This window comes from Schistocerca piceifrons, chromosome X, assembly GCF_021461385.2.
Source record: "Schistocerca piceifrons isolate TAMUIC-IGC-003096 chromosome X, iqSchPice1.1, whole genome shotgun sequence".
In the NCBI taxonomy this organism is placed as follows: domain Eukaryota; kingdom Metazoa; phylum Arthropoda; class Insecta; order Orthoptera; family Acrididae; genus Schistocerca; species Schistocerca piceifrons.
Window position 1 is genome coordinate 770,394,624 of NC_060149.1, and position 18,916 is coordinate 770,413,539.

Here is an 18,916-nt window from a genome sequence, read left to right on the forward strand (position 1 = left end):
TAGGCTGAACTTAAGAAATCCATTGTCCTACGGACTTAGCAGACACGCGCTTAGCCGGAGATCTTACCACTTCAGACGCTCGCCACGGACAGACTGACCTGCGCTCCTACCTAGCGTGCTTCCTGAGGGTGGCTCACAAATACCAACGGAAGTGGTCAGAGGGGCAGCTTCCTATACCAACATGACAAGGGACGGCCAGGACCATGCTAAGAATGGAAACCTCTCTGCTTTTAGAAAGCGTAGCTACCTGTTCCGACGTTGGTCCTACTGTTCTCTAGCAGACAGGCTTGTCTGCTACCCTCAAGCATGCAACTAGAAATACATTTGCTCATTCATGCTCTCACACAGAAGGGAAGGGGGATGACAGTATCTTATCATATACAGTATATAAAAGAAAGCGGATGTAGGTTCCGTATGAGACTGTGTGACATGAATTACGTATAAACTGTGTTTTAAAGTGTAGTAGTGTGACAGATCGTTCTTGTTTATGTGTAAAAGTAACACGTTCCACTACTCAGTCTCCTCCCAGATAGTCAGAATCGCCACAGTAAATTTAGAAGAGGACTTTATTCCATAAATGACAACAGATTTAAGAAATCAAACATGAAAGGAATCCAACAGAGACCTTTCAACAGCCAATGACATTATGGTCATACTCCTTTCAGAAGATTTCCTGGAAGTTTCCATTTTCCCTCCTATATCCTTAGCACTCTACCAATCAAATATGCGTCTCTCCTTTTCGTTGGGAAGCATGCCCAGGCGCTTCCCGTGATAGAACGCCTCAGAGGTCAGCTAGCAACTTTTGTTTATGACACCACGCATTCATTTGCACTAAAATGATGTCTTATCGCCTTGTTCTGCCCCTGATGCTCCTTCGCCATGTACACTGCTCTGAAATTTTTTTACGCCGCACCAGAGTGCAAGCTCCCACCTGAAGTGTCCGCACTACAGGAGTTCTGCGTCCTCCAGCGTTGCAAAGCGCTACTTCCTCGCTCTGCTATCTCTCAGGGCAGTAAATGTCTGCCTCTGCAGAACACGATAACTATCTTTTCAGCTCTTCTTTAATCGATTGCAGCTTCTGAGGAACGTGTAACCCATGTCGTGCTTCCTGTCGGTGCTCAGCTCTAATTAACTCTCGGACGTGCAGTACCACAGAAATTGTTAGTACGTCATGCTGGCTAGTATCAGCCAATGAAACGATTAATAATCTTATTGTGGGTCGTGAACAGTATCTAATATAAACACAAATCGGAAACAACGTATAGAAGATTAAATGTGTTAGGTAAAATCTTGCCGCCCTACAATATGTAACATGTTTCGCATAGATGCGAAACTAAATCACCACTGTACAACTACACTGTTAATGACAAATTGCTGGAAACAGTATCTACCGTAACATACCTAGGAGTAACTGTCCAGAACGACCTTAAGTGGCATGACCACACAAAACAAATAGTAGGACGCCAGACTGAGAGTCGTAGGAAGAAACTTACAGAAATATAGCCGGCCGCGGTGGTCTAGCGGTTCTAGGCGCTCAGTCCGGAACCGCGCGACCGCTACGGTCGCAGGTTCGAATCCTGCCTCGGGCATGGATGTGTGTGATGTCCTTGAGTTAGTTAGGTTTAAGTAGTTCTAAGTTCTAGGGGACTGATGACCACAGAAGTTAAGTCCCATAGTGCTCAGAGCCATTTTTTTGAAATATAATTCATCCAGTAATGAAGTGGCTTGCAATGCGCTGATCCGACTGATTTTGAAGTACTGTTTATCAGTCTTGGTTCCTCACCAGCTAGGACTGATAGAGGAGATAGACAAGATCCATGCTTCTACAGCCTTGCATTTTTCGCCCTATCAGTCGTGTTCTGCTATTTTGAACTACCTATCAGTCTCATTTTCTAGACGTCTCTATTCGCTTTTGCCTGATTCACAGGCCAATTTCTTTTTTACTTTCATCGATTAGTTTCCATATTTCAAGTGTTATCCAATGGTTTCTACTCTGTCTTGTCTCTTTACCTATTTGATATTCTATTGCCTTGACTACTTCATTTCTCATAGCTACTAATTCATTTTATCCAGGTCCCATCTCTTTTATTTCCTACATTTCTGTAGTTTCTTCGGCTCTAAACTCCAGTTCATAACTAACAAATTATGGTCAGAATCCATACCTGCCCCTGAAAATACTTTACAGTTTAAGATATATTTTCAAAATCTTTGTCTTACAACTAGGTGATCCGTCTAAAACCTTCCGGTGTCTTCAGGTCTCTTGCACCTATACAGTCTTCTTTAAAGCTTCTTAAACCAAGGACTAGCTAGGACTAGATTACGCTCTGTGAAAACTTATACCAGGCTGCCTATCCATTCGTTCCTTCCCCACAGTCCATATTCTCCTACAATTTTTCCCTCTCTTCCTTTTCTTACTGTCGGATACCAGTCCCCATGACAACCAAATTATCGTCTTCTTAAACTAATCATCTTTTACCTCATCATACATTCTTACAAGACTTTTAATCATCTGTATAGGTGGACGACATATAATTACGCCATTAAAATTAATCTGGTATTATACGAGGGTCACTCCAAAAGAAATGCAAACTATTTTTTTTTAAATCCATCTTTTTTTCTACATGTTTGAAAGTTTTACAGTGTGTAGATACATCCTTCAGGAACAATATTTTCATGTCTCCACGTAATTTCCATACCTCTCAACGGCCTTACGCCATCTTGGAACCAGCGCCTGTATACCCGCACGGTAAAATTCTGGACCAACCTGTTGGAGCCACTGTTTGGCAGCGCGCACAAGGGAGGTATCATCTTCAAACCTTGTTCCACGAAGAGAGTCTTTCAGTTTCCCAAAGAGATGATAGTCACATGGAGCCAGGTCAGGACTGTAAGGCGGGTGTTTCAGTGTTGTCCATCTGAGTTTTGTGATCGCTTCCATGGTTTTTTGACGGACATGTGGACGCGCATTGTCGTGCAACAGCAAAACACCCTGCTTTTGTCGATGTAGTCGAACACGACTCAGTCGAGCTTGAAGTTTCTTCAGTGTCGTGACATATGCATCAGAATTTATAGTGGTTCCACTTGGCACTATGTCCACAAGCAAGAGCCCTTCGGAATCGAAAAACACCGTAGCCATAACTTATCCAGCAGAAGGTGTCGTTTTGAATTTTTTTTTCTTGGGTGAATTTGCATGATGCCACTCCATTGATTGCCTCTTCGTTTCTGGTGAAGAATGATGGAGCCGTGTTTCATCACCTGTCACAATTCTTCCAAGAAATTCATCTCCACCATTGTTGTACTGTTCCAGAAGTTCGCTGCATACCGTTTTTCTTATTTCTTTGTGAGCCACTGGGTACCCACCTGGCACAAATCTTTTTTTAACGCCAACACTTTCAGTATTCTGCAAAAACTTCCTTCCCCTATCCCGACGTAGCGTGACAATTCGTTCACTGTGATGCGTCTGTCTCTGCACATTGTCTGGAGTGTGTGCAGTACGAGGCCTGTCGCTGTGAGGACAATCCTCAATATTGCCGTGCGCGCTTTCATCACGTAACCTGCTTGCCCACCGACTAACTGTACTGCGGTCAACAGCAGCATCTCCATACACCTTTTTCAACCTCTTGTGGATGTTTCCCACTGTTTCGTTTTCACAGCACAGGAATTCTGTGACAGCACGTTGCTTCTGACGAACGTCAAGTGTAGCAGCCATCTTGAAGACATGCTGTGACGGCGCCACTCACGGGAACAGGTTGAACTAAGTTTGAAAACAAGCGGGAAAGATGTATCTACACACTGTAAAACTTTCACACATGTAAAATGAAAACTGTATTTTTACAAAAATAGTGTACATTTCTTTTTTAGTGACCCTTGTATGTTATACTAGGCTGGTAAATTGACAGAATTTCAGTGAGCTTCCGCAGAGTCGGTGGTCGTACTATCTGGCAGCTGCATCCCGCCTGGGGACAGACTTTCACGAGTTATAAGGACTTTGCCAGAGCAGAGGATGGCTCCTCCAGCCGCTGGGCCAGAGACAGAGGCCAGACCCCGGTCTGCTGGTCTCTGTGAGCAGTGTGCCACAGGCAGATTTTTGTACAGAAACTGAGCAGTCGTCTGGCAGAGAGGTCTCTCAAAATACCCCACGACAGTGTGGAATAAAGGACTCGTAACTGAAGGGGACCTGTCGTGGTCTGTTTTATTCATCCAAATTGCACCCTGTAGCTCCTGCTGGCAACAGGTCGAATGCTAGTGATAACCAAACAGACAGTGGGTGCCCGACCCGTGAGATAACATCGCCCAAGTCCGTGGGAGTGTTAAGCTTGCCGTGTATTCGGTCCATTTCTTTAATCATTACAACATCAAGACTCGGAGAATGGTTAATCGTCTGGTTTTGTACTGTACAGGAGAAACCATGGTTGTCCGGTGCCGAAAATTGTTGACACAGTGGGGTCAGGCGCTTTCTTTCCTGGAAGCCAGGAACACAATGTATGGGTTTGCTTGCACGGGTCTGAGCTGCAACATTTTGCGAGAGTTGTAGTCTGTACCAAAAGGTTAACATTTAGTTTAAACTTGCCAAATTCGGAGATTGGTTAGCGGATAACGAAGCTTTTCGTAGGAGAGAGGGCAAGGTTTGTTACACAGCATGCCATTGGGAGCTCATGTAACAATCTTGCAGCTTCTTGTACCGTAACATCATAGCAAGTTCACGCTGGCAGTGTTATTGCGGGTTGATAGTGTGTTAGGCCCGTTGTTTTAAAGTTGAGGGTATCTGGTTTGGTTGGTTGATTTGTGAGAGGGGACCTTACAGTGAGGTCATCGGTCCCATCGGATTAGGGAAGGATAGGGAAGGAAGTCGGCCGCACCCTTGTAAAGGAACCATTCCGGCATTTGACTGAAGCGATTTACAGAAATTAAGGAAAACAACCTAAATCAAATATTTTTTAAGATTTTTTTAATTTTAATTTTAAAGATTAATTATTTATTTACAAGAACTGTGGATTCGCAGCAGCGCTATTTTGTTTGCACTGTGCGATTATATGTTTATCTTTGCTATATACATCTTATCTATGACTAGCGCAGTGGTGGCGACTTCGATATCTTTGACGCACGCGCTTTCAATCCTCAGCAGCTTTGTATCACGTGACTCTCCGTATAAATAGGCACGCACAAACGCTATGAACTCAGTCTCTGACTCGCCTTGAAGATGGCTGGGAGGTTTCTAGCCGAAATATCGCAAGAAGAATTGTCGCTGTCCCGAGTGCACGCCCGAAAGATGATGGGACAAACCTAAATCAGGTTGCTAACCACTGCGCCGCCTCGCTCGGTAGTATCTGGCCTCAAATTACGTTGTATGCTATGACTCGCTCATAACTCAAGTAGTCTGGTTTCTGTATGTGTTTTCAAATGGTTCAAATGGCTCTAAGCAGTATGGGACTTAACATCTGAGGTCATCAGTCCCCTAGACTTACAACTACTTAAACCTAACAAACCTAAAGCAGCACACACGTCCATGCCCGAGGCAGGATTCGAACCTGTGACCGTAACAGCAGCGCAGTTCCAGACTGAAGCGCCTAGAACCGCTCGGCCACAACGGCTGGCTATGTGTTTTCCTTTACCCAACAATGATCGATGCAATCATCTCATCCAATTCGGAATCATGTCTTTACTTCATTCCGATCGAATACGAGTTTAGTACCAATTGCTTTCTCCTTCCAGGTTCCTGCGGACTTTACCGCTCAGATGTCCTTTGTTAAATGTATTGTAAGGTCTCTGTTTGTCCATTTGTAACATTTTTGTTTTCCCTCTTGCAGTTTGTAATAATAATTTTTGCTTTCAGCAATTAGGTGAACGACTTAATTTCTTTAATTATAGTCAGAGATGCCAAGGACCACAGCATCGGCTCGTTTGTCAGGGTCTTCCCAATCGTTTCTGTTGCGCACAGAATGTCACATCACATCTGAGTCGGATAGGGGCTATCGGCATATCCAGACGGTTCACTCAGTGCGTATCACAGGCACAGCATCTATCTAGCTATAGTTCAGTTGCGCCTTGAATTACCGTGCTCCTCTCTTCTCGGCGTCTTCGACTACGTCAACTTCTATCTCGTGTAAAGATCACGACACTGAAATAGAGACATTTGGGGTCATACTGAGGGTTACAAGTAATCTTTGTTTCATCCTACTTTTCGCGATTTAAATAGGGACATGTAAAGTATACTGATACACTGTGTACCCTATTCCTCCCACTGTATAGTGACTCGCAGAGTGCAGATGTTGATGTGGATGTAGATGTAGATATCACGAGCGGTCTAAGGCGCTGCAGTCATAGACTGTGCGGCTGGTCCCGGCGGAGGTTCGTGTCCTCCCTCGGGCATGGATGTGTGTGTTTGTCCTTAGGATAATTTAGGTTAAGTAGTGTGTATGCTTAGGAACTGATGACCTTAGCAGTTAAGTCCCATAAGATTTCACACACATTTGAAATTTTTTTTTTTGTAGGCATCAGTAGTCACTCTGTCTCTCTAACGTATCATCACTGAATCTTCTCCATGGAAGACTACTGCGTCTACTTTTGATTACTTACACCATTTTCCAACCAGATGCCAGAGGGTAAGAGGCCATTGTATATTTTTCATTGCCTTGAAAATGTTGAAAGCCTCTTCTATCGCATATATATCAAATTCTATTCTTACGCCCAACAAGGTCTTGGTCACCATCCCAGGGCCTAGGACTTTACTAGGTGGCTGTCTTTCCTGAACGTTATAAACCTAACCGTTATACCCCCGGTAGAAAAGATAGGCACTGTTTCTATTTAGTGATAGGTCGATGCGAGAGGCACTAGTTGCCTTAGACTGGTAACAAATTTCACCGAATTCGAGGAAGAGGTCGGTCAGAAAATAATTTGTCATTGACCTAAAGTTATTTAGCGAATCTTAAGAAAACATAAATGAGAAAGTTTTTATATGAATTCCTGGAGAGTTACACTTTAATACAAGTGAAGTCTTAACACCGTATCATCGTCCGCCCCTGGTAGCTGAGTGGTCAGCGCGAAGGAATGTCATGTCTCACGGGCCGGGTTCGATTCCCGGCTGGGTCGGAGATTTTCTCCGCTCAGGGACTGGGTACTGTGTTGTCCTTGTCATCTTCATTTCATCCCCATCGACACGCAAGTCGCCGAAGTGGCGTCAACTCGAAAGACCTGCACCAGGCGAAGGGTCCACCGTATCATCACAGCTGCCAAAGTTGCAAGAACGATGGCGTATTTAAAGAACTGCCTGTGGCAGCAATTTAAGTCTAAAATATATAAAAAGAAATTGAAGAAGTCTAAAAGTGTTGCATGGAAACGATATGTTTGTATGCTGCAGCAATGACTTAAAGCACTGTGCTCTAGTCGAAGTTAGTTAGTCAGTTAGTTGGTTGCGTGTTCCATTGATCAATCGCACAGTACAGTAGCCGTTATGATGTGGAACATCTCAAGTGAACAAGAAATGCACATATGAAACAAGATTTTTTAATATGTATATATTACAATACAGAGTTAAGGATTAATATTTCTATTATTTACCCCATTACCTTAAATGGCACAAAATGCATATACCATATTTATAGATTTATTTATTCCTATTCGAGAATTCATCTATGGTATAGAAGGAGTTGTCAAGGAGATATGCTTTCAATTTATTTTTGAAGCTATTACTACTGTCTGTCAGACATTTTATTTCATCTGGTAACTTGTCGAAAATTTTTATAAAAGCATATTTTACCCCTTTCTGTGCCAAAGATCGGTTGAGTAAAGGATAGTGTAAGTCTTTCTTTTTTCTGGTGTTATAATCATGAATATCACTGTGTAAACTGGTCCATGTTGTTGAGAACAAATTTCATTTGTGAGTAAATGTACTGTGAATCTGTTGTAAGAATTCCCAACCTTTTATAAAGATGCTTGCAAGATGTGCGACTATGAACCCCACACATTATTCTAACCACTTTCTTTTGAGCAGTGAATACTTTTTGTCTAAATTTTGAGTTACCACAAAATATTATTCGGTAAGACATCAGAGAGTGAAAGTATCAAAGTATGTTAGGTTACTAATTTCGATATCCTCAAAATTGGCAATTATTCTGATTGCAAAAGTCGCTCAACCTAGTCGCTTTAGAAGATCCAAAATATGAATTTTCCAATTAAGATTCTCATCTATGTGTATACCCAAAAACTTAGTATACTCTGCCCTGTCTACTGACTTCTGTTGATGTGTTATATTTATTGAAGGAACTGTACTTTTTGCAGCAGAAAATTGGATGTACTGTGTTTTTTGAAAGTTTAGAGCAAGCCCATTTGCAGAAAACCGATTAACGACTTTTCCGAAGACCTTATTTGTATCATTTTCAACTGGAGTTTCTTTTGCCGGATTATTAATGATGCTTGTATCATCAGGAAACAGTGTCAGTTCAGCTTCCTGTTTCAGATAGGAAGGGAGGTCGTTCACATACATCAAGAACAGAAGAGGACCCATGATTGAACCCTGTGGAATACCTAATGTAATTTCACCCCAGTCAGATGAAGTGGCAAACTTATTTAAATCACTTGACCCATATAAGGAAACTTTTTGCTTCCTGTTCTGTAGGTATGACTTAAACCACTCATATGCTATTCCATTTATACCATAGAACTGTAATTTCTGTAACATATTGTCATGGTTCACACAATTAAATGCTTTGGACAAGACACAAAAATTCCTATTGGTGACATTTTATTATTTAAAGACTCTATTATATGGACAGTGAAACTGTATATTGCTGTCTCAGTGGAACAGCATTTTTGAAATCCGAACTGCGATTTACTAAGTATCCCATTACTATTGAGATGGCTAACCACTCTTGAGTACATTAATTTCTCCAAGTTTTTTGAAAATGCTGTAAGCATGGATACTGGCCGATAATTATTGACATCTGTGGTGTCCCCCGTTTTGTAGAGCGGCCTGACAATGGCATATTTTAACCTGTCTGGGAAAATACCTTGCGTTAATGATGCATTACATATGTGACTCAAAACATCAGCTGTAATTGCTCCACATTGTTTTAATATCTTATTAGAGATGTCATCTACTCCAACCGAACATTTACTTTTCAAAGATTTAATAATTTTACTTATTTCGCAAGAGGTTGTTAGGTGAAAATCAATCCGACAAATTTTTTTCAAAACAAACTCTTCCATGTACTGCCTGGCTTTTAATTTTGAACTGTTCTCACCAATTTTTTCCTCCTACACTTAGGAAATGGTTGTTAAATACATTAGGAACTATCAACTGTACAAGAGAACTTTAAGCTCATAGCACTTGTACTTGACTTTCTGAAGGAGTGAGCCGTCGTTTCCAGCATGACACGGGACTGGTAATCAATCGAGGCATGCCACGGTGGCGACTATGAGCACATTTCGAGCAAGTAACATGATTTCAACGAGGTCGCATTGCGCTACCACGCCCTAGCTGATTGGCACAGCTCTCGCAATCCCAGGCGAAGTAAAAGAGCAGAACTGGCTCCAGTTTACGGGCGAAACCAATATCAAGAGCCTGCTGGCATTTTAAATTGATTTCGTTTCCAGTGTCCGACCGTGGAAGGAGTCTACAGCGTTCATACTAGCAGGGGATGCCTGATATTACATTAACTAGAAAAATATTTAGAAGTAATGAAAACAGAGCTATATTCTAAAATCATCAGCATCTACATCTGCATACATACTCTGCAAGGCACCATACGGTACATGACGGATGTTACGCTGTACGACTACGAGTCGTTTTCTTTCCAGTTCCACTCGCAGATAGAGCGAGGGAAAAACGACTATCTGTATGCTTCTGTATGAGACCTAATTTCTCGTATCTTATCTTCGTGTCCTTACTCGAAATGATTGTTGGCGACAGGAGGATCGTTCAGCAGTCAAATGTTGTTTATCAAAATTATCTCAACAATGTTCCTTTAAAAGAAAAGTCGCCTCCCCACCAGAGATTATTATGTGAGTTCCCACAGCATCGCCGTAATACTAGGGTGCTCTTCAAACCTAATGGTAACAAATCTGAACTGCTTCGTCATCTTCCTTTAATCCGACCTAATGCGGATCCTAAACACTCGAGAAATGTTCAGGAACAGGTCGCACCAGCGTCCTATATGCGGTCTCCTTTACAGAACCACACTTTTCCAAAATTCATTCAATAAACCCAAAACGACCATTCGCTTTCCCCCACTACAATTTTCACATGGTCGTTCTACTTCATATCGCTTTGCGACGTTATGCCCAGATATTTAAACGACATGTTTGTGTCAAGCAGGACACTACTAACAGTGTATCCAAACATTACGAGTATTTCCTACTCATCCCCAGTAACATACATTTTTCTACATTTAGAACCAGCTACCATTTATCGAAATGTGGTGCTACAGAAGAATGCTGAAGATTAGATGGGTAGATCACACAGCTAAGGTCGAGGTATTGAATAGAATTGGGGAGAAGAGGAGTTTGTGGCAGAACCTCACAAGAAGAGGAGACCGGTTGGTAGGACATGTTCTGAGGCATCAAGGGATCGCAAATTTAGCATTGGAGGGCAGCGTGGAGGGTAAAAATCGTAGAGGGAGACCAAGAGATGAATACACTAAGCAGATTCAGAAGGATGTAGGTTGCAGTAAGTACTGGCAGATGAAGAAGCTTGCACAGGATAGAGTAGCACGGAGAGCTGCATCAAACCAGTCTGAGGACTGAAGTCCACAACAACAACAACCATTTATCACACCTACTAGAGATTTTTTCTAAGTAATCTTGTATTATCCGACAGTCACTCATCTTCGACACCTTCCCGTACTCCACAGCATCATCAGCAAACAACCGCAGACTGCTGCCCTACTGGTCCGCCAGATCATTTACGTATGTAAAATATGACAGCGGTCCTATCACACTTCCCTGGGACAACCCTGACGATACCCTTGTCTCTGATGAACACTCGTCGTCGAGGGCAACATAGTGATTTCTATTACTTAAGAAGTCTTCGAGCCACTCACATGTCTGGGTACCTATTCCGTATGCTTGTCCATTCGTTAACAGTGTGTAGTGAAGTACCATGTCAAATGCTTTTCGGAAATCTAGAAATATGGAATCAGTCTGTTGCCCTTCATCCATGGTTTGCAGTATATCAAGTGAAAAAAGGACAAACTCAGATTTCCTCGAGTGATGCTTTCTAAAACCTTTCTGATTCGTAGGCATAAGCTTTCCGGTCTCTAGGGAATTTGTTACATTCGAATTCAGAATATATTCTAGAATTCTGCAGCACACTGATATTAAGGATATTGGCCTGTAATTTTGCGGGTCCGTTCTTTTACCCTTCTTATATACAGAAGTCACCTGTGATTTTTCCCAGTCGTTTCCAACTTCGCGCTGGGCGTGAGATTCGCGATAAATGCAAGCTAGGTAAGGGGCCTATGCCGTAGAGCACTCTTCGAAAAACCCAACTGGTATTCCATTACGGTCTAGCGACTTATTTCTTTCAGTTATTTCTCTACGCCAGTAATGCCAATTTCTATGTCGTCCATACATGACTCGGTGTGATGATCAAACGACGGTATGTTTGTAAGATTGTCCTGCGTGAACGATTTCTTGAACGCGGAATTTAGAACTTCAGCCTTCGTTTTGCTATCTTCAGCTGCCACACCAGACTCAACCAGTTACAGGATGGAAACCTTCGACCCTCTTAGCGATTTTACGTGCATCCAGAATTTTCTCGGGCTTTCGGCCACATCTTTTGCTAAGGTATGACGGTGGTAGTGGTTGCATGCTTCGCGCGTACATCTTTTCACAGACACATGAATCTCTACTAACTTTTGCCTTTCGTCATTTTCGCTTTCTCTTTTGAACCGAGAGTGCAACAGCCTTTCATTCCTCAGCATTTTCCGAATTTCGTTGCTAAGTTACGGTGGGTCTTTTCGGTCCTTAATCCACTTACTAGGCACATACTTCTCCAGAACACGATTTACAAACTGTTTAAACTTTGCTCATAATTCCTCCACGTGCATCAGATTGAAACTAAATGACTGCAATTCGTACTCTAAGTGAGATGCTAACAAGTGCTTGTCTGCTCTTTCTAGCAGAACAACTCTCCTAACCTTCTTAACTGATTTAATAACTTTCGTTAGCATAGTCGCTATGATGAAGTCATGATCACTGATTCCCGTCTCTATGCTGTCGCCATCAAGACGGTCCGGCCTGTTTGTAGCTATAGGGTCTAACATATTTCCACTGCGTGTGGGCTGCCGAACTAGTTGCTCAAGACAGTTTTCGGAAAACCTGTTCAAAAGTACTTCGCACTACTGTCTGTCTGCACCCCCTGCAACGAATCCACAGACATCGCAGTCTCTACTTCGTAGATTAAAGTCGCCTCCAACTAGTATTGTATGATCTGGGTATTTACCCGCTACTGACCGTAGACCTCATTTGTATGACTCAAGAACTGTCACAGCGGAATTATGTGGCCGTTAGAAACAAGCAACAGCTAACTTTGTTTCACCTAGACCTGTTACACGCGACCAGACAACTTCACTATCACATTCAAATCCAACGTCAATAGAGACAATATTTTTGTCAACTGCAATGAACACTACCCCTTTTACGGCGTGTAACCTGTCCTTCCGATAAGTGTTCCATGAATCGTTACGTATCCCACAGCATTCTACTTCAGGTTTTAGCTAGTTCTCGGTCCCAGGAATAATTTGAGCGTGACAAGTTTCCTGTAGGGCAGAAAATTCGAGAACTTTGTTACGAATAATTCGACAATTTACTGAGAAAATTTTAATACTCGAAGCGTCTTTGCTCTGAAAGCGGCCTGATGTCCCTTTCTGCGTATTTACTTGCAAGTGTTCATTCAGTACCTGTAACTATGCCATAAACAAAATAAAAAAAATAAAATAAAATAAAATGTGCATTCCACGAGTACTCCACTGTTTGCTTTGAGTAAAGCACCCTTGACCTATCGCCGGCCACGGGGGCCGAGCGGTTCTAGGCCCTCAGTCCGGAACCGCGCGACTGCTACGGTCGCAGGTTCGAATCCTGCCTCGGGCGTGGACGTGTGTGATGTCTTTAGGTTAGTTAGGTTTCAGTAGTTCTAGGGGACTGATGACCACAGATGTTAAGTCCCATAGTGCTCAGAGCCATTTGAACCATTTTGAACCTTGGCCTATCAAGGGTAGTCCTAAATTCCCCATCCGATACGCAGGTCTAGAAATTTGCAGCCAAGACAGTCACAGAATCGCCGAAGCCTTTGGTTGAGACTCTCCACTCGACTCCAAACGAAAGGATCCAGACCAACAATGCTGGGAACAATGATGCAAATTGCGAGCTGTGCTTTCACTATGCGACCGAGACCAGCAGTCTTTACCTCCTCCGCCAGCCGCCTGTATGAACTGACGCTGGACTGAAAACCCATTCCAAAGGCGTCGTTGGTGCCGACATGAGCCTCAGTTGCCAGCCAATTGCATCCTGCACGCTCAATAGCCACAGGAAAGGCCACTTCCACATCTCAGATGAGGCCACCCTGCAGACACACCGAGTGGACATTGGCTTTTTCTCCAGCCCTCAATTCTACTTTCCTAAGGGGTCTATAACACTCCTAATGTTGGAGCTCCCATGAACAGCAGACCCATGCCCACGTTTGCCTGCTCGGACCCTGCTGAAGGAACGGCCACCTGTCACTCACAGGGCGAATAAGCGACGCCAGGCGCCCAGCCTCCACACTGAACCTCCCCCTCGAGCTGCACGAACGCGTTACATCCCGCCACAGAACTTGCTGTGAGGGCGCGTTCACTACGTCCTGTACACTAGGAGGTGCCCCGACAGCAGAGCCCGTGAGCGAAACAAGTGCCACCTACGGTGCCCCATGAGACGAGCTAGATTCTTCGCCACGAGTACAGCCCAAGACAGCAGCCTGAAAGCAGCTAACCGTAGCCACAACCACATTCGACTGTTATCAGACTGCGGCTAGCTCCTTGTACGTTCACATACATGATGCACACACCCTACCTCTTCTATCAAGACTAACTGAAGAAGTAAACTATAAAAGCTGACAGCACCTAGATATGCAACTTATTACCCTCGTGACCTGTCACCAAAAGGACGCTCATACTTTAATCAGCTTTATAGCTGGCTATTCAGAAGAAATGACAACTGAGCTACAGACTGCCTGAATTTGCACTTACAAAACACGAGATTTAACCTCTTAAATACGAGGGTTGACTGAAAAGTAATGCCTCCACCTTCGTAACTCTTCAACAGTTGGCAGCATTGGTTTGCGGCAGGTACTGGCTTGTTCCGTAGCCTCTTCTCTACAGCTTCAGTTGGTGGGAAGCCTTAGCATTGAACGGTTGTGTTGTTACAGTGTAAAGTACGGAACCCTGCGCAGACGGTCGGTCAATGCGCGCAGTCATTGAATTTCTGACAGAAGAACGTGTCGCCCCAAAGTAGATTCATCAGAGAATGAAAGCAGTTTATGGTGATTGTGTTGATGTGAGTACTGTATGTCGTTGGGCGAGTAAGTTTAAAGATTTTGAGGCGGCAACATCTAACCTGCGCGACAAGCAAAGAGTTGGACGTCCGGAGCAACCACCAAATTTCACAAGAAAAATTTTGACAGATTGATCCAGGACGATCGTCGTATCACTGAGAGAGGAAGTGCAAGCACAATCGGCATTTCACATTATTGCTTTGCTTAGCTATCGGAAGATCTGTGCACGATGGGTACCCCGTATGCTGACTCCCTGAATTGAAAGCGCACAGACTTGAAATTCGCCAGGAACTCCTCTCGCGTTACGAGAATGAAGGTGACGCCTTTCTCCATTCAATTGCGGCAGGAGACGGAACGTGGGTACACCATTACGACCCGGAGACGAAACGTCAGTCTATCGAATATCGACACATTGACTCGCCCCAGAAAAAGAAATTCAAGACGCAGCACTCAACTGGAAAAATCATGGCAACAGTGTTATGGGACGCAGATGGTGTTATCCATGTTGATTTCATTCATCATGGAACAACAATAAATTCAGAGCGCTACATCACAGCGCAGCTAACAATGAAACGACGGCTAACGAGGGTCCGAAAGGTAAAGGGAAATATTTTCCTGCAGCATGACAATGCCGAACAACACACTTCACGTGCCACCACAGGAGAACTTCAGAGACTGAATCTCACCACTGTATGGCATTCTACATACAGTCCAGATTTAGCACCGTCTGACTTACATCTGTTCCCCATCATGAAAGACGATCTGCGGGGACAACATTATGCTTCTGATGAAGATGTTGAGAGAACTGTGAGGCTATGGTTGCGGAAACGGAGTGTCGACTTCTTCCGTGACGGCTTCAGAAAACTTGTTCATCGTTGGCAGATATGTATCCAATTGGCTGGTCATTATGTGGAAAAGTGAATATTGGTAATTAAAGACCACATTCTAAGAATTATTTCTGCGTTTGATTTATTAAAATATTCCCATTCAAACCCAATTAACGAAGATGGTGGAGGCATTACTTTTCATTCAACCTTCGTACAAAAATACGCACGAAATTTAAGTAATACACACTACTAAGAAAACACAGGAACATTTAAATAAAATCAAAATGGAAAAGGATTCTTTTAAGCCGAGGGCAGCCTTCACTGACATTACATACTACAAAATGACACAGTTAACAAGCATTTAACCATAGCTACACACACGCACACACACTCATTTACGAACTAATTGGAGAGATAATGCTGAACGATAATAAGCATCATGGACTGTGCGGCTGCTACCCGGCGGAGGTTCTAGTTAGTCCTCCCTCGGGCATGGGTGTGTGTTTGTACTTAGGATAATTTAGCTTAAGTAGTGTGTAAGATTAGGGACTGATGACCTTAGCTGTTAAGACCCATAAGATTTCACACACATTTGAACATTTTTGATAATAAGCAGATCAGTGTCACAAAGGGTGGGGAGGTGGGTGGGGCGGTGTGGTGATTGGGGGACGGGGAACTTGTTGGCTCTTATTGCATGGATGATACCGTTGGTATACAGTCGAATCCCAAGATACTCGTGATTACAACGCGGAGGAAACGGAGAGCGAAATCGAGTAACATTGCTATGCTCTGTTCAAGGTAACGAACAGTTGACTGTTGCCGGCCGCTGTGGCCGAGCGGATCTAGGCGCTTCAGTACGGTACCGCGCTGCCGCTACGGACGCAGGTTCGAATCCTGCCCCGGGCATGAATGTGTGTGATGTCCTTAGGTTAGTTAGGTTTAAGTAGTTCTAAGTCTAGGGGACTGATGACCTCTGATGTTAAGTCCCATAGTGCTTAGAGAGTTGACTGTTACTACAGCATAGCGATGAATGCCTACTGCAAGACGCGGTCATGAACGGAGGCGAGGCTGAGCTGCTGATCGGTCTCGGATACTCTAACAGAGTGGTCGCCAAACTTGGCAAACTTCTGAGCTACCGTACCGTTTTTACACTACTGGCTATTAAAATTGCTACATCAAGGAGAAATGCAGACGAAAACGGGTATTCATTGGACAGATATATTATACTAGAACTGACATGTGATTACATTTTCACGCGGTTTGGGTGCATAGATCCTGAGAAATCAGTACCCAGAACAACCACCTCTGGCTGTAATAACGGCCTTCATACGCCTGGGCATTGGGTCAAACAGAGCTTGAATGGCGTGTACAGGTACAGTTGCCCATGCAGCTTCAACACGATACCACAGTTCATCAAGAGTAGTGACTGGCGTATTGTGACGAGCCAGTTGCTCGGCCACCATTGACCAGGCGTTTTCAGTTGGTGAGAGATCTGGAGAATGTGCTGACCAGGGCAGCAGTCGAACATTTTCTGTATCCAGAAAGGTCCGTACAGAACCTGCAACATGCTGTCGTGCATTATCATGCTGAAATGTAGAGTTTCGCAGGGATCGAATGAAGGGTAGAGCCACGGGTCGTAACACATCTTAAATGTAAATTCCACTTTTCAAAGTGCCGTCAATGCGAACAAGAGGTGACCGAGACGTGTAACCAATGACACCCCATACCGTCACGCAGGGTGATACGCCAGTATGGCGATGGCGAATAGACGCTTCCAATGTGCGTTCACCGCGATGTCGCCATACACAGATGCGACCATCATGATGCTGTTATCAGAACCTGGATTCATCCGAAAAAATGACGTTTTGCCATTCGTGCACCCACGTTCGTCGTTGAGTGCACCACCGCAGGCGCTCCTGTCTGTGATGCAGTGTCAAGGGTAACCGCAGCCATGGTGTCTGAACTGATAGTCCATACTGCTGCAGACGCCGTAAACTGTTCGTGCAGATGGTTGTTGTCTTGCAGACGTCCCCATGTGTTGACTCAGGGATCGAGACGTGGCTGCACGATCCGTTACAGCCATGCGGATAAGATGCCTGTCATCTCGACTGTTAGTGATGCAAGGCCGTTCGGATCCAGCTCGGCGTTCCGTATTACCCTCCTGAACCCACCGATTCCATATTCTGCTTACAGTCATTGGATATCGACCAACGCGAGCAGCAATGTCGCGATACTATAAACCGCAATCGCGATAGGCTATAATCCGACCTTTATCAAAGTCGGAAACGTAATGGTACGTATTTCTCTTCCTTACACGAAGCATCACGACAACGTTTCACCAGGCAGCGCCGGTCAACTTCTGTTTGTGTATGTGCCGGCCGCGGTGGTCTAGCGGTTCTAGGCGCTCAGTCCGAAACCGCGCGACCGCTACGGTCGCAGGTTCGAATCGTGCCTCGGGCATGGATGCGTGTGAAGTCCTTAGGTTAGTTAGGTTTAAGTAGTTCTAAGTTCTAGGGGACTGATGACCACAGATGTTAAGTCCCATAGTGCTCAGAGCCATTTGAACCATTTTTTGTTTGTGTGTGAGAAATCGGTTGGAAACATTCCTCATGTCAGCACGTTGTAGGTGTCGCTACCGGCGCCAGACTTGTGTGAATGCTCTGAAAAGCTGATCATTTGCATATCACAGGATCTTCTTCCTGTCGGTTAAATTTCGTGTCTGTAGCACGTCATCTCCGTGGTGTAGCAATTTTAATGGCTAGTAGTGTAAATTCTTCACTGATACACATACGAAAAACATAAGGTGCACCACCTCACAAGTATACAATCCATTTCAAGGCTGAAAAAGTAGTATTCTTGACTGAATGTGGCAACTGCGCGTGAGAAACGAGCAGTCGTTGTCGTGAGCGCACTTTGAGCTTAATGGAGGCATCCAGATTAATCAAACCGAGCGTTGCCGCGACCTACTGACGATGTCCGAGCGAGCCACTAGTAGCTCGCTGTGGACTGTTGGCGGTCACTGCTCTAACAGAATGGCGGCGGGCGAACCTTTCAGAGGCTGACTGGCGCCACTCTTTGCCTCCGACTTCTAAAACCAGATCTTTCCCCATTCTTCAGGACGGTCGAGCGGCTGTTGCTCGGCTACTGGGACACAGAAACTGTCCACTTCCATTGTGCACCTATTCTGGCGCAATCTCAACCGTCACAACGGCGACCTTTCAGTATCTATACGCATCCCACGAGCAAGAGAACGCCCGTTTCAGCATGAACTGTTTTTAACAGTGTTCCATTAAGTTTCAGGTGTGCAGCCGCAAGAATTCTCCTCCTTCTTCTAATATTTCGGCCGTATAACGTTCAGCCATCTTCAGAGTGAGCCGCAAGACTGCCGCTCCAGTTCTTTTTTTTCTTTATTGTGATTTCATTCCCCCGCCCCACATGGGCAGGGGAGGGCTGACAGCGGCACAATCCACTGCTCTTCAGCTGAGTGATGTGACAACTAAGACAAGAATAAAATGTTACATGTAAGGCGATAAAAAAGGGGGACATAAAACAGAGTAAGGGGAGATAA